General features: G+C 38.7%; 1 non-coding gene across 1 annotated transcript; it reads left to right on the forward strand.

The window, feature by feature from the left end:
• The first annotated feature begins 12,496 nt into the window (after nucleotides 1–12,496).
• Trnaq-uug (transfer RNA glutamine (anticodon UUG)) lies at nucleotides 12,497–12,568 on the forward strand. Its single transcript has one exon. It is a non-coding gene; the product is annotated as a tRNA-Gln (tRNA).
• Nucleotides 12,569–13,835: the final 1,267 nt, after the last annotated feature.

A 13,835-nucleotide genomic window follows, 5' to 3' on the forward strand; every position in this document is an offset into this window, starting at 1 on the left:
GGCTCGCTAGGGTAGATTGATGATACCTCAGTGAAAATCAGTAGTCTGACAGCTGCGGTAGCTTTTTGTTCTACCGTAAAACGGAAAGTTTTCTCTAAATTAGCAATATATAACAGATCTTAACAACCTATAACTTCGATTAAACAGAATATAATACCGTTTTGGACTTTCCAATTTAAAACGCGTATTAGGGTGTTTTGGAAAGAATTCTATCCAATACTCAACTTTTAAAGGTTCTTCGGACTACACACCAAAAATCGATTGAGGGTTTCAGCAAAATTTTGCTGAATTTTGCCGAGCTGAAAGCTTCAGCAAAAATTTTGCTGAAATACAGCAAAATTTTGCTGATTTGTTCATTAAACTCTGTTGAACACCAGTAACGTCTTGCTGAAATTCAGCAAACTTTGCTGAAAGTTCGGCAAAAAATTTTGCTGGACGCTTCAGCTCAGCAAAATATTGCTGAAAGCGTTTAGTGTGTACAAATGTGATTTTCACATATATTTAAATATATATTTTTGACATATGTTGTTTGGAGAATTTGTAAATTATAAGTAGGGAAACTTACGTATTTTCAACAGTTTTGTTTTTTTCGTCATGCTTTTTTTAAACCTGTTGAACCCAGAGAAATTGTTATAGAGATGCGCCAAGACTGAAACCAAAGGTTCCAATTGAACCGCCTAACGCGGTCCCAATCGAGCAAATTCAAGGAAATACAACAACATGGGAGACAAAGCGCAACATGAAAGCACATAAAAGCGTGTTAGTGCAAAGCATGACGTCACTTGTTTGCTTGCCATCTTATGGACAGATCAGACTAACACGCACGCGAAAATATAATTTTGTTTACCGCAAAAATTGATTGTTATTGGGCGTGATGTAAATAAACATAACCAAAACCCTCTTCGCGTATCTCTATAACAAATTCTCTGGTTGAACCCAGAATTGGCCTCAAATCCATCCTAACCTAGCTAATATATAGGACCAAGTTTCAGGCAACTTGACCGGCAAAAACCCCCCATGACGAAGAGAACAAACCAGCCGATAATACCCTAAGTCACCCTATATATTCCATTTCGGGCTGAAAGAATTACTTTACGTCCAGTTTTAGTGTAGTTTTAATTTTTTGAAGATGAAGTTGAAGATGAACACAAAATGGATTTGATGCACCTCTTAATTTTAATGGATTTGGCTGAAATTTATTGACCAGTGACTTCTTTTTCAAGTCAAATTGCCCCATTGTTGAATGACTAAAATATGAACGTCTCATACAACAGTGATAATTTTCTATCAAAATCAGAAATTGCCAATGAAGAAGTAGGGGAGGGAGCAAGAATGAACTACAGACGTTCCACAAACAAATCAAAAAGTGCATAAATAGATCAAGATTTCCCAAAAAAATTGATTTTCGAGCAATACAAAATGTCGCGAAATTGAAAATCTATCTATATATATAAAAATGAATTTCTGTCTGTCTGTCTGTCTGTCTGACCGCTATGCATTCGGAAACTACTGAACCGATCGGTGTGAAATTTTGTGTGTGGGTGCTGTTGGGGCCGGGGAAGGTTCTTAGCTTGGTGTGAGACCTCTCCGGTCTCTGGAACTGGGGGCTCCCATACAGGTGACTTTGCGGGGGATGTCCCTATGGAGCTACATGTCAAAAAACGCAGTAGTCAGTCAGTACGACGTTTATCGGGACAGCAATCTAGAGTGCGTTGCTAAGATCCCATTGCTCAACACATGTCAAATAAGTAATGTTCACGCTGCAGGTTTTTTTTTGTACCTACTACGGAGTTCGCCCGGCCCTAGAGGAGGTCCGGTTGGAGGACCATACTGTACGTTTGTAACTAGCTGCATGCCAACTCCTTACCCGTACAAGCTAGCAGCAGCAAGAAATCGATCGGCTTTGGTACTCTACTCCTTCGGCGTTGGCCCACACGGTTACGCACGGTTGCGATAGCCCTACCATGGGGCCGGATTATCGCAGCGGGGCTGATCGGGGATGTCTGTTGGTCCGGAATGGCATTGGAATCGTTCCAACGGCTTTGCTGGAGGTCGATGGCGAATGTAGGCGTCTCCTCTCATTGGCAATATCGAGACTGGAGTGACCGTGCCGAGAGAGGTCTCTCCTGGGTTATTAGGGCCGGAGGCCTGAGGGAATCGTCTGGATTCGGACGACGGGGTGTCATTTGCGTTAAGACTCGGAAGCCATTTTGACTTCTGAGTCGACCCGTGTAAGGCCGTATTTTATAATACGGGAAGAGGTCCTAAATAAAATAGTTGGTCCCGTCAGGGTGGCCGGTGATTTTAATGTACATACACCAAATTACCTGAACGGGTGTAGGCCGTTGCCCCAATTCCTGCCATCGGAATAGAAAGAGGGAGGGGAGGGGAGTTTAGGGGGTTTGCGTCGGTTTCAGAGGCGTTCCGGGAGTATTCCTCCTAAAATCCCCTAAAATTTGAAAATGAAAATATGACAAATTTGTAACAGACAATTTAGAATTTTTCCTCCAGGTTTTCCTCCAAGTATTCCTCCAGAGATTTTTCCAGGAATTGGTTCAAGGGATCCCTCCAGGAATTCTTCCGATGATTCCTCCAATAATTCATCCAGATATTCCTCCAAAAATTTTTCCTGGAATTCCTTCAGAAATTCCTATGGAAATTCCCCATGGAATTTCTGCAGGGATTTCTCCAGAAGTTCCTCTGGATATTTCTCAAGGATTCCTCCAGTGATTCCTCCAGGTATTTCTCTAGAGATACCTCATGAAATTCCTGTAGTTATTCCACTAGGGATTCCTCGAGGAATTTCTTCAGAAATTCTTTAAAGGATTTCTCCAGGGATTCTACCTGAAAGTTTTCCAGCGATTCTTCAAAAAAAAATTCTCCAGGAATTCCTCCAGGAGTTCCTCTAAAGATTTCTCAAGGAATTTCTCTAGATATTCCTCCAGGAATTCGCATGTCTCCAGGCATTCCTTCAGGAGCTTCTCTAGGGAAACCTTTAGAGATCGTTCTAGGCAATCCTCCAGGAATTCTTTTAGGAATACCTCCAGGCATTCCTCCAGGAGTTCCTCCAGGGATTTTCATAGGGATTCCTCCAGGGATTCATCCAGGCATTTCTTGAGGATTTGATTTCGCGACTCTTCCAGGAATACCTTTAAGAATTCCACCAGGAATTACCACAGGTATTCTTGCAGAAGTTAATGCAGTAATTCGTTCAGAAATTGCAAAGGCAATTTATCCAGGAATTCGTCCTCCCGGAGTTTATATACGCATTATTCCAAGAATCCAGGAATTCCTCAAAGGATTCCTCCAGAGATTTCTCCAGGAATTGGTTCAAGGGATTCCTCCTGTAATTCCACCAGGATTTACCATTAGTTTACCAGCAATTCCTCGAGGAATTTACCAGGAATACCTTCTGAGATTCCACTAAAGATTCTTCCGGAGATTCTTCCAGGAATTCATCGGATGATTCCTCCAGTAATTCATCCAAATATTCATCCAAGAATTCTTTATGGACTTACTCCAGAAATTCCTATGGAAAATTCTCTAGGAATTTATTACTCGCGCTGTCTGTCTGTCTGTCAGACTCACCCTTATGCATTCGGAAACTACTTAACCGATCGGTGTGAATTACACAGCGCAACATTTTTTTGTCTCAGGAGCAAACTTATGTGTCTCCGAAGGATTTTGGGCCGCTGAATCCGAATCCGGGCTCAGATTTGCTCCAACACGTGACAATTTTGAGCTATACCTCAACTTATAGGGCAAAATATGCGATTTTGGGCTTTTTTGACTGCAAGCCATTAAGCATGGAAATATTTTTTTTAAGCATCCAAAAGGTTAATTGGTCAATTAACATCTAAATTAACGACTCATGCAAAATATTTTGTTTTACCTATTCAAATTTGATAGATTTAAGCATTTTATGTTAGTATGAATACTTGCATGCAACTTTTGGAGGGTGACTTGTATGGGAAATATTGTACCTAACATAAATCGCTTAAAACTATAAAATTCGATTTGGTAAAACGAAATATTTTACATAAGTCGTTAATTTAGATGTTAATTGACCAATTAACCTTTTGATTGCTTAAAAAAATATTTCCATGCTTAATAACTTGCAGTCAAAAAAGCCCAAAATCGCATATTTTGCCCTATAAATTGAGGTATAGCTCAAAATTGTGACGTGTTGGAGCAAATCTGAGCCCGGATTCGGATTCAGCGGCCCAAAATCTGTCAGAGACACATAAGTTTGCTCTTGAGACAGACCAAAAGCTATTTTTTGTTACGCTGTGTTATTTTAGGTGGATTTTTTTAGGGCCGGGGAAGGTTTTTAGCTTGGTGTGAGACTTCTGCGGTATCTGGAACGGGAGGCTCCCATACCGATGAATTTCAAATCAAACGGTTCCATTTTCAACACGGACCAACTGCTAAAATTTACAATATACCTAAATTTGTCCTTCTTTTTACCGAAGGTTTTTCTTTCGAGTGGCGCAGTTGTGTAGTTTATGGCAGTTGAACCGTGAACTCTGTGGAGTAGTCCCTTTAAGTAACATTGATAAAGAGTTGACTAGCAACCAAACCAACAAACAGTATTCTTTATATGAGACAAATGTACCAAATGGAAGATAACGTGCCTCTGGAGCCGGCCTTCCAATGTATATACAAATGAGTTAACATACCCTTTGGAGCCATACAACTAATTAATTAATGTAATGATCAACAAGAATTTTGAATGGTTCAATTTGTCCTCATGGTGGATGACTATGTTCATATGTAGAACAAGTTAAAAAAAAAATAACAAAAAAAAATAGAAAAACTGTGTTGTAATGCAAGAGCCACTATTGAAATGGACAATACAAGGTTTGCCGGATCAGCTAGTTTTAAATAAAAATCTACATTTTTCCACGAAAAGTTTAAATTTTTCATGAATAAATTCGATTTTTCCATTATTACACTCAAAAGATTATTTCGTTAAATCTCAACGAATATGTTTCGTAAAATATCAGTTTTCGTTAATTGAATGCAATTTGCGTATAATCTTGCGTATAATGTACAATCCATTCGTTCCACCATGTTGAAACAGTAGAAATGGAGTTGTATCATGTACGAAATCGTGAATCCGATAGACGGTGAGTTTGCTGATTCGTTGATTTTAGTTCCAATAAAATAAAAAAATGACAAAAGATTTTTAATAGCAATGCGTAAAAAGAAAATTTCGCTTCGTAGAATGCAACAAAGCTTTGCAGTCATCAGTGATGATTAATTGGAGCGTAGAGAAAACAAAGCAACCTGTTTTCATGAGCATATGAGGGTGTGTGTGCAAGAAGAGAAAAGGAAGAACGCTCCCAGTTGGAAGTAAAAATTATTTTTTGCAATTACCGTAAAACGGGGTAACATTGATAGTTTTTCAGCGATTTTTCTTAATATATTTCCATGTAACAGTTTTCCCCCTAATTTTATATTTTTAAAACAAGTACTGGGGTATCAGTTATCAATTGCAATTGAAAGATCCGATAATCTCAAATAGTTTGGGTAAGTTTTACTTTTTCATATGAGCGAGAATCAGATTTTCATTTTGGGGTAACTTTGATAGTGCCCTGAAAACACATCAAATCTTAGAAAACAATCACAGATTGAAAACTTAGGAGTATGAACACGATAAGAGAAGCGTTGTGGAATATATCAGATAGAACTTTAATATCAAAACATTGATTTTTTACTAAATTCTACATATAAAAATGAGTTTGTGAAATACTGGATGAAAAACACAGTGAATTTAGCTATAAAAAACATTGTATTTGTAAAAATATATGTTTAACGGTACATCAACATGTTATTACATGCTATTCATGGTGAGTTCTCTTTTTTGGGTAGTTTTTGAATGTTTTATCACAAATTTTGAACAACACAGATTTAACTAAATGAAATTACAAGGGCATTGCATACTTTTAGGCGTTTATCGTTGTATTGAGATTTATGACCAAATTTACAAAAATCCTTCCAGTTCGTAAAAATACATTTTGTTAAGAGATTCAAGGCCAGATTTGGAATCTACTATGATAGATCTATCGGGAATAAGCGTCTATTCATTGAAAAAAATAGTTCAAACGAAGTCGTATAGCAGATTGTTTGGACTTTGGAGGGGTTGACAAATGACAAAAATATCAACAATTTTCATTTTTTGTCGAAAAAGTTGTATATAAACTAGGTTTTATTGAAAATACGCTTTAGATGAACTATCATATGTATAGAATTGATCTACGTTTGTTTTTTTCCTCACTGATTAAAGGAATCATGGTTAAAAGATAAACTGTACAATGCCTGTCGCACTATCAAAGTAACCCGCATTATCAAAGATACCCCGTTTTACGGTACCTACGTTTTGAAAAGTTTCACTTTTCAGTTGGCTGAAGTGTCATGAAACGGCCTACTTTTCCATGCAAGCGTGCCGAAAAGTGCTACTTTTCGGCACTCTGAAGGGTGCTGAAAAGTAACACTTTTCGGCACTTTTTCCAGCACTAACTTTCCTGTCATCCGTAGATTCAACTGCTGATTCTACATCGACTCACCAGCACAAATACGAATCTAGACAACTTTTATTCCGATTCGGATGGCAGATCCGGTAAAAAATAGGGTAAGTGTACCAATTATGGCTCTAGTATTAATTATTCATCATAGTTGATTTTCACCCTTTAACGATGTAAATCAACAATAAAAAAAATGCGAACAACAGATCACGTTCACAAAAGATGATTGCACTCATTTAAACTCCACATTTTGTTCAAATTATGGTAGAAATAAATCATTCTCCTTAAAATTTCGGCTTCCTTGCACCCTTTTCGCCATGGTGTACCAATTATGGCTAACTCCATGAGAAATGCATGCAAATAGTGCGAAAAGGAACCGAAGTTAAAAAATGTAGCCATAACTGGTACAGGGTTCCTATCATTGGCACACGCTGTAATAAATACTAAAATAAGTTTGGGCTCCGTTTCTATATTTTTCCTGTAAAGTATTTTATTTTGTACAAATAGTTTTCCTTAGGTAGTGCCATAATTGGTTCACGCACCCTAGCTGATGGAGATACTTTCGCAACTTCTGCCTTTACCAACAAACAATTGTTTGACAACGGGAGCTCGATCAAATGCTACACCATAGCCTACCTGATCGATAAAAAAAAACTACACTGACCAGCATGGATGCTAGCACGTGTCTCCTCCTGATACATGTTTTTGTTGCGAGAAAAGATTATACGGAATGGGTATTTTTCGTAATTACAAAAAATGTTGTATGCTACTCGTTGCAAAACTCGATTTTTTCAGCACTCGTCGTATTTATCCAACACGACAAGCCTCGTTAGATAAATATACGACTCGTGCTGAAAATATCATCATTTTGCAACTTGTTGCATAACTTACTATTTGTTTGATCAGAGTAAAAAGCGTTCTGATTGTTTCCGAACGGTTGAACAAGCGCCCACAAATGGGTGTCTAGCACAGGCGGGTATCAATCAGAAGATACGTGGTTGGAGCCTGTGAAAACCAAGCTTAAAAGTCGTTGCCGTTGAATCAGTTCGTAATCTTTCATTTTCAGTTTCTGTAACGGTTCTTGAATTTCGAAAACAGATTTTCGAGGTTATTTGCCTAAGGTCTTCTAGCCACCGTGGTGGGGCTGCCATCTTAGGTATAGCTTCCAGTAGAGGAGCATTTCATACTCAGCCGCTGGATGCCAGAACAGACGCTGTTTGAGCCGCACCTCCTTGATGAACAGACGCTTTGGACGTACTCCTCAATTTAGATGAAGTCAGAAGGGCAACAGTGCCCAGGCTGCACACCAGCTAAGCATACAACTCTTAGCAGGCGGTCTTTGTCACCGCTTGACCCGTGGAAACATGGGGTAGGAACTTGTGAGGACCAGAGCTATTGTGGACGCTGTCTTTTTCGACTTACCGTTTTGCAGACCTAACTCGGCAAGCCTCGGTGTGTAAATGTACGACTCGTGTTGATTTTTTATTTTATTTTTGCTACTTGTTGCATAAATAACTATTATGGAAGTCTACATAAAAAAAAAATATGTGTAGTATACAATACGTCTATTAGGGTAGTTTAGCCAATAGTAGACCCCTTTATATTTTTCTTAAATTTCCTGCTCAATCTGTTTTTACCGGTGAACTTCCACTGCCCAAGTAACATTTTTAGTTTTCTTGTGGCCAACAAGCTGTTATTATGGTCAAACCGTTAAAACTTATTTTAAAGCTTTTTAATATTAACAGCTTTAATAAACCTGCGATAAAACCCTATAAACCCAAAAGGGCCCACCCTACAGAAGGTTGTTAAAAACATTCCTTAAGACGTTATGTATGCTACTGAGTTTTGTGACATGTTCTTGTAGTGTACTATACAGCATTAATAAGATCTGTAATGTAGGTCGCAAAAAGAGCAATATGCCGTGTTGAAGTTCGAAAACCACCTTAAATGAAATATTAAAATTAAAAAATTAAAACAAATCTGAAACTTAAATCATTACATAAACTGGCGGCAGCAAAATGGAAATTAATAAAAAATGATAAAACAAAAATGGTAATCATCCAGGTCAATAAGATTTAGTTCAAAATTTCACCGGAGAAGAACTCGGCTACCTTGACACAAAAAATCATGCCGAAAAAAAATACAGGCATAATCTAATACATTTTTTCTAAATAAAGCGAAGCGCCACGTCATTTTGAGCTTTTTGGCATGACATATAGCTTACCAAAAATAACTATTTTGATCCTGCTTGCAAAACTATGCATCCGATTATCATGATGGCGCACACAATTTGCTATCAGAAATTGATTATCGAGAGGAAAATCATGGATGCTGCCAAGTTAAATCGTTCATCGTTGTTTGCGATTGTTTAAGGTAAGTCAGAGTAAAAACAACATGATCTAGAGTGTTTATTCTTCATCGATGCGATGCAAAGACTGATATAAACCTTCTTATCCTTAACGCATACTTTTATGCGCTATTCAAAAACTGTTTGGCCCTAAGTAGATGCGGATACAAACTAAATGCTCTTAAGAACTCGCTGCTTGGCCGACAGCCGTCAAATACGTAAACAAACCGAAAGTTTTGCATTTTTGTTGTATTTTAGCTGTGTTTCGAGGTTTTCGAGGCCGCCTTTTCCGCTCGAGCGTTTGGTAAGTTTAAAGAGATAATAAAACAGGATCTTGCTACATCATCTGTGGCTGTGGGCGAATGAAAATGTGATGTCGGAGCCAGTGCAAACGATGCGCTCACTACCACCCAGAATTTTCTTTGGACACCCTGGTCGAAATCGGATTCTGGCGGGGGGAAATTTAGTTAGGCTGCCTAGAATGGCAAATTTTACCCGTCTTAGATTGTTCTAATTACGCTTCTATAGGTATGAAGGAAGCGAAAAATTATGTCTGGTTTAACACTTTTTGGTTTGTGTAGCATATCAGACAAAAAAAATCACATTTCAGTACCTTCACAACAGTTTATAGATACTTAGAAGTCTATGGAATAAAACTTGCCTGTTTGCCTTTTTGCCAAGCAAAAATTTAATTGTAAGCGAACTGTTAAGTGCTTATTAAAACTTGATCATAAAACTTCTTCCTAAGTCGTATATATGTCATTTCTTATCGGTTTTTAAACCTGATGGATTACATAAAGTCATGTTAAAGTAATCATAAACATTTTTGGAATTAACACTGAAGTATTAAATCTGGCTTAAGAGTAGTACCGTAAACCGGGGTCAAATTGATCTTCGGGTCGAAATTGATCAGATGTTTTTCTGATAGATAAAGCATACTTGGAATAGATTCCTTCCAAATATCGTTTATTATCAGATTCGAACAGTGCGGTACTTGTATGGAAACTGTTCAAAGTTTGCTTTATGTAATAGAAAAGCGTCTGATCAATTTCGACCCGGAGATCAATTTGACCCCGGTTTACGTTACTTCTCTTGGGCCAGATTTAATACTTCAGTGTTAATTCCAAAAATGTTTATGATTACTTTAACATGACTTTATGTAATCCATCAGGTTTAAAAACCGATAAGAAATTAAATATATACGACTTAGAAAGAAGTTTTATGATCAAGTTTTAATAAGCACTTAACAGTTCGCTTACAATTAAATTTTTGCTTGGCAAAAAGGCAAACAGGCAAGTTTTATTCCATAGACTTGTAAGTATCAATAAACTGTTGTGAAGTTGCTTGTTTCGCTAAAGCAGTTTTACAATGTAAACTACTTCATTAAACCAAAAAGGTTTTACCACATCCATAACAAAACCCTAATAAATAATGCCTAAGAGCAGAAGGTACAGAAATTGTTACTTGGGTGGGAGACGATGGCTCATGTTCCTAGTCAGTAATTCCAAGCGGTGGAATTACGCACAAATTTGTAAATCTAAACCAATGTGGAGGACCACTGTTGGTTAAATCTAAGTGGGTCTGTTATTGTCTTCGATTTAACATGGTAACAGAATACGATCTATCCAAGAGCTTGTCCATAAACTATGTAGACTCTTAGGGGGGGTCTGGCCAAAGTCTACGCTTCATACAAATTTCGAAAATTTTGTATGAACAAAACTCTACGAGGGGGAAGGGGGGGTCTGAGATGACCGAAAAAAAGTCTACGTAGTTTATGGACAAGCCCAACATTATATCCCAACATATCCATGAAAAATATTGCTGTGTGCGTTCAAGATGCAAACGGTGCCCAAATGCGCTTCAAACGCGGTAACACATGTTACCAAAGGCAACGTAGCAACCATAGCCAATATCACCGCCAACCTAGGATTCGAATGCTCTCACTGACATCGGGTTACTTGTTAGAAAATCTTACCGCATTTGGTGCTCCCGCATTTGATATTTGCATTTTGATTGCACACAGCAATATTGGTTGTTTTTACGGGTATTGTTCGCAATGTGTAGGAAAAACATAGAAGCTGTTGCGCACATCGTTAACAAAGGCAATTTAATTAGGATATCCTACTGTTTTCACGATCAGAGTAATTTTCAGCTACTAAGAGATCCACTATTGGTTGAAATACCCTGGTAATCCAAATCTACTTTTGGAGATTAAAATAGAACTAATTTTTTTATGTACGTACAATTGAGGCGAATAGTGAAGATGAGATAGTGAAGCTGGTATCAAATCAATCGGACTGTAGTCTTTTAGACTATATTTCATTCAAGGTGGTCTTGAAATGGAGATGAAAGGATGTTGCTCTGCGGACGTCAACATGGTCAACTGTTATTGTATTTCGCGAGTTCCGTCAGCGTCGCTGCAACGTGTGGAAACCGTAAATTGTTTTTCAAATTGTAGAGCTGTTTATCGCATTTGTAATTTGAAGTAGTTGTGCTGGATTCACGTATCATTTTTATGTAGTTTGAATATTGAATATTGTATTGTAATATTTTAGTATGTTGTTTGAATATTATAACGCTTGTGATGTAAATGTCTAGATATATAGTTTATATTAGATCATACTCCAGTATGTACAGCTTGTATTAGTTGAAGACGTTGAATAAATAAATAAATAGAATTGTCTTGGATTTATTATAATTTTTAAATTTTTGAAAGTAATGGGGACATAGAGCAAATGTAATGTTTTCAAGCAAATATCGACTAAAAGCATTAACTTAGTAGTTTAATGTATACGGATAGCTAACATCAAATAGATTTAGTTACGCTTAAGGTTTTGCTTTGGTTTTGGTCGTACACACCCAATGCTAACACGATTTAATGTACGACTCAAATCTTACCTAGGTCGAATTTGATGGTTTCCAGATTCAATCTGGATTTTACGAGATATTGGTTTACGTGAATATGTAAGTTACGTACCATACATTTTACAAAAATTACTTTGTCTTCATGATTCATCTAGAGCAAAGCAGCTATAACTGGCACACCACGGCTTATCACCAGTATTTCTGGCACGGCCTCATGCCAGTCTGGTTTTCCTGGACGATGCCCAACGAGCAACCAAACTTTTCACATGTGGTGTGACCTAATCATCAAGTAGACGACAAACAAGTGCATTTCGAGCTGCTTCACTTCATTGTGGACACAAGTGTTCAAAACATTCGTCTAACCCCGGCAACAAATTATCAACCACCACCACCACCATCATCAAAGTAGACCGATGCGTGAAGACGCCGTGGACTTGAGTGGTAGATACCAAACGTACGAAAAGCAGGCCATAAATGTGTTGCTATGTAGCTCGAGCGATCGTCATCAGCGACCGATGATGGTAAAACGGGATCTTCCTAAGCAAGCCTTGCGTTTGCTATGGGACTGGCTACGGTGACGATGTGAAGAGTTTCGAGTGGATGCGATCGATTGATTGCCCACAAGCGGCACAGATAGATTGGTGGAAGGTAAACATTCGTTGCCCGCTTTTGGCATGGTGTTTCACTTATCAATATGCAAACCAGTGAACGGATGAAAGCTTAGTTTTATTATTTATAATGCTTAGCATGGTACGGAGGTTCCATGGTGTAATGGTTAGCACTCAGGACTTTGAATCCTGCGATCCGAGTTCAAATCTCGGTGGAACCTAAAGCTTGAAGTGTCTTTTTTGCTCTGTGATTTTTTTTTTAAATTTTCATTAGTTTCAATGGTTAATGGCATCTACCTATAAAATCGGTTTTACAAACTGAATTTTGCTGATATACCTGATTAAATTAGTTTATCTTAAATAAGTTCTGATCGCTCAAAGCTCCGCAAGCGCAATCAATAACTGCACTGGACGCAGCTTTATGGAACACCTGCACTTTTACGTCATTCATAGAGCACCTTCCCGGTCAACCCGTTCCGGAGCTGTAGGTCAGTTTCCCGCCCGACCGATCAGAAAAATATCTAAGTCAGCTGGTCAATCCGTTCATCATTCGCGCTCATAGCCGGCGTTGCAGCTATAATGAATGTTCGTCTGCCTCTCGCGAAATTCCATCCGTATAGGTAAGCCGAAGCGGGCCTAACGCAAACCTTTTTCCCGTAAGACTTTCCATCACTTGCGCGGGCAATTGAAAACGGTGCAGATCTCTTTGGCGTGGCTAGCCAGTAAGCGTCGGCGGCTTTAAATAACACTCCATCGAGAGCAATTTCTTCGGGTGCACTTTTTCGCCAGTTTCTCGTTGCGCTGAAACGATCGCCTCCTATAGATCACACTGACTGCTGGCTGGCAGAACGCGTGCGTACAACGGTGGCTTAATTAAATTTATAGCCGTATTTAACAGCAATTGAACATGTGTTGAGCGATTTTTCCCACCAGCACCGCCACCGATCGCAGCAACGCAGTAGGCATAGACAGCGGTGGCGGCGGCGGCGATGAAGCGAACATGGCCTGCTTTGCGTTTCCAATCTCGGCGGTAGCGCGCAGTTGTTGGCTGTGGCTACGCAACACCACTCAGGCCCGGTTTCATACCAAGAGAGCGGCATTAGAAAAGCGCACACATGCAGGTGAGTTGTAAATTAATCAATTTGATCACTTTTTGGCTTCTGTATTTGGATTCGAGCTGACATGTTGCCTGACGGTTGTGATATACTATGGTACGGGGGCAAACTTAATGGTGGTCAAAATCAAAAACGAAAGATATTTCATATCGAAACTTGATTAGAGACAAGAAGAGTAGAAGACAAGAAGACAACAAAAAAGAGAAGAAAAGAAGGCAGAGAAGACAGAGAAGACAGAGAAGACAGAGAAGACAAAGAAGACGGAGGAGACAGAGAAGACAGAGAAGACAGAGAAGACAGAGAAGACGGAGGAGACAAAGAAGACAGAGAAGACAGAGAAGACAGAGAAGACAGAGAAGATAGAGAAGACAGA

This window comes from Aedes albopictus, chromosome 2, assembly GCF_035046485.1.
Source record: "Aedes albopictus strain Foshan chromosome 2, AalbF5, whole genome shotgun sequence".
In the NCBI taxonomy this organism is placed as follows: Eukaryota; Metazoa; Arthropoda; class Insecta; order Diptera; family Culicidae; genus Aedes; species Aedes albopictus.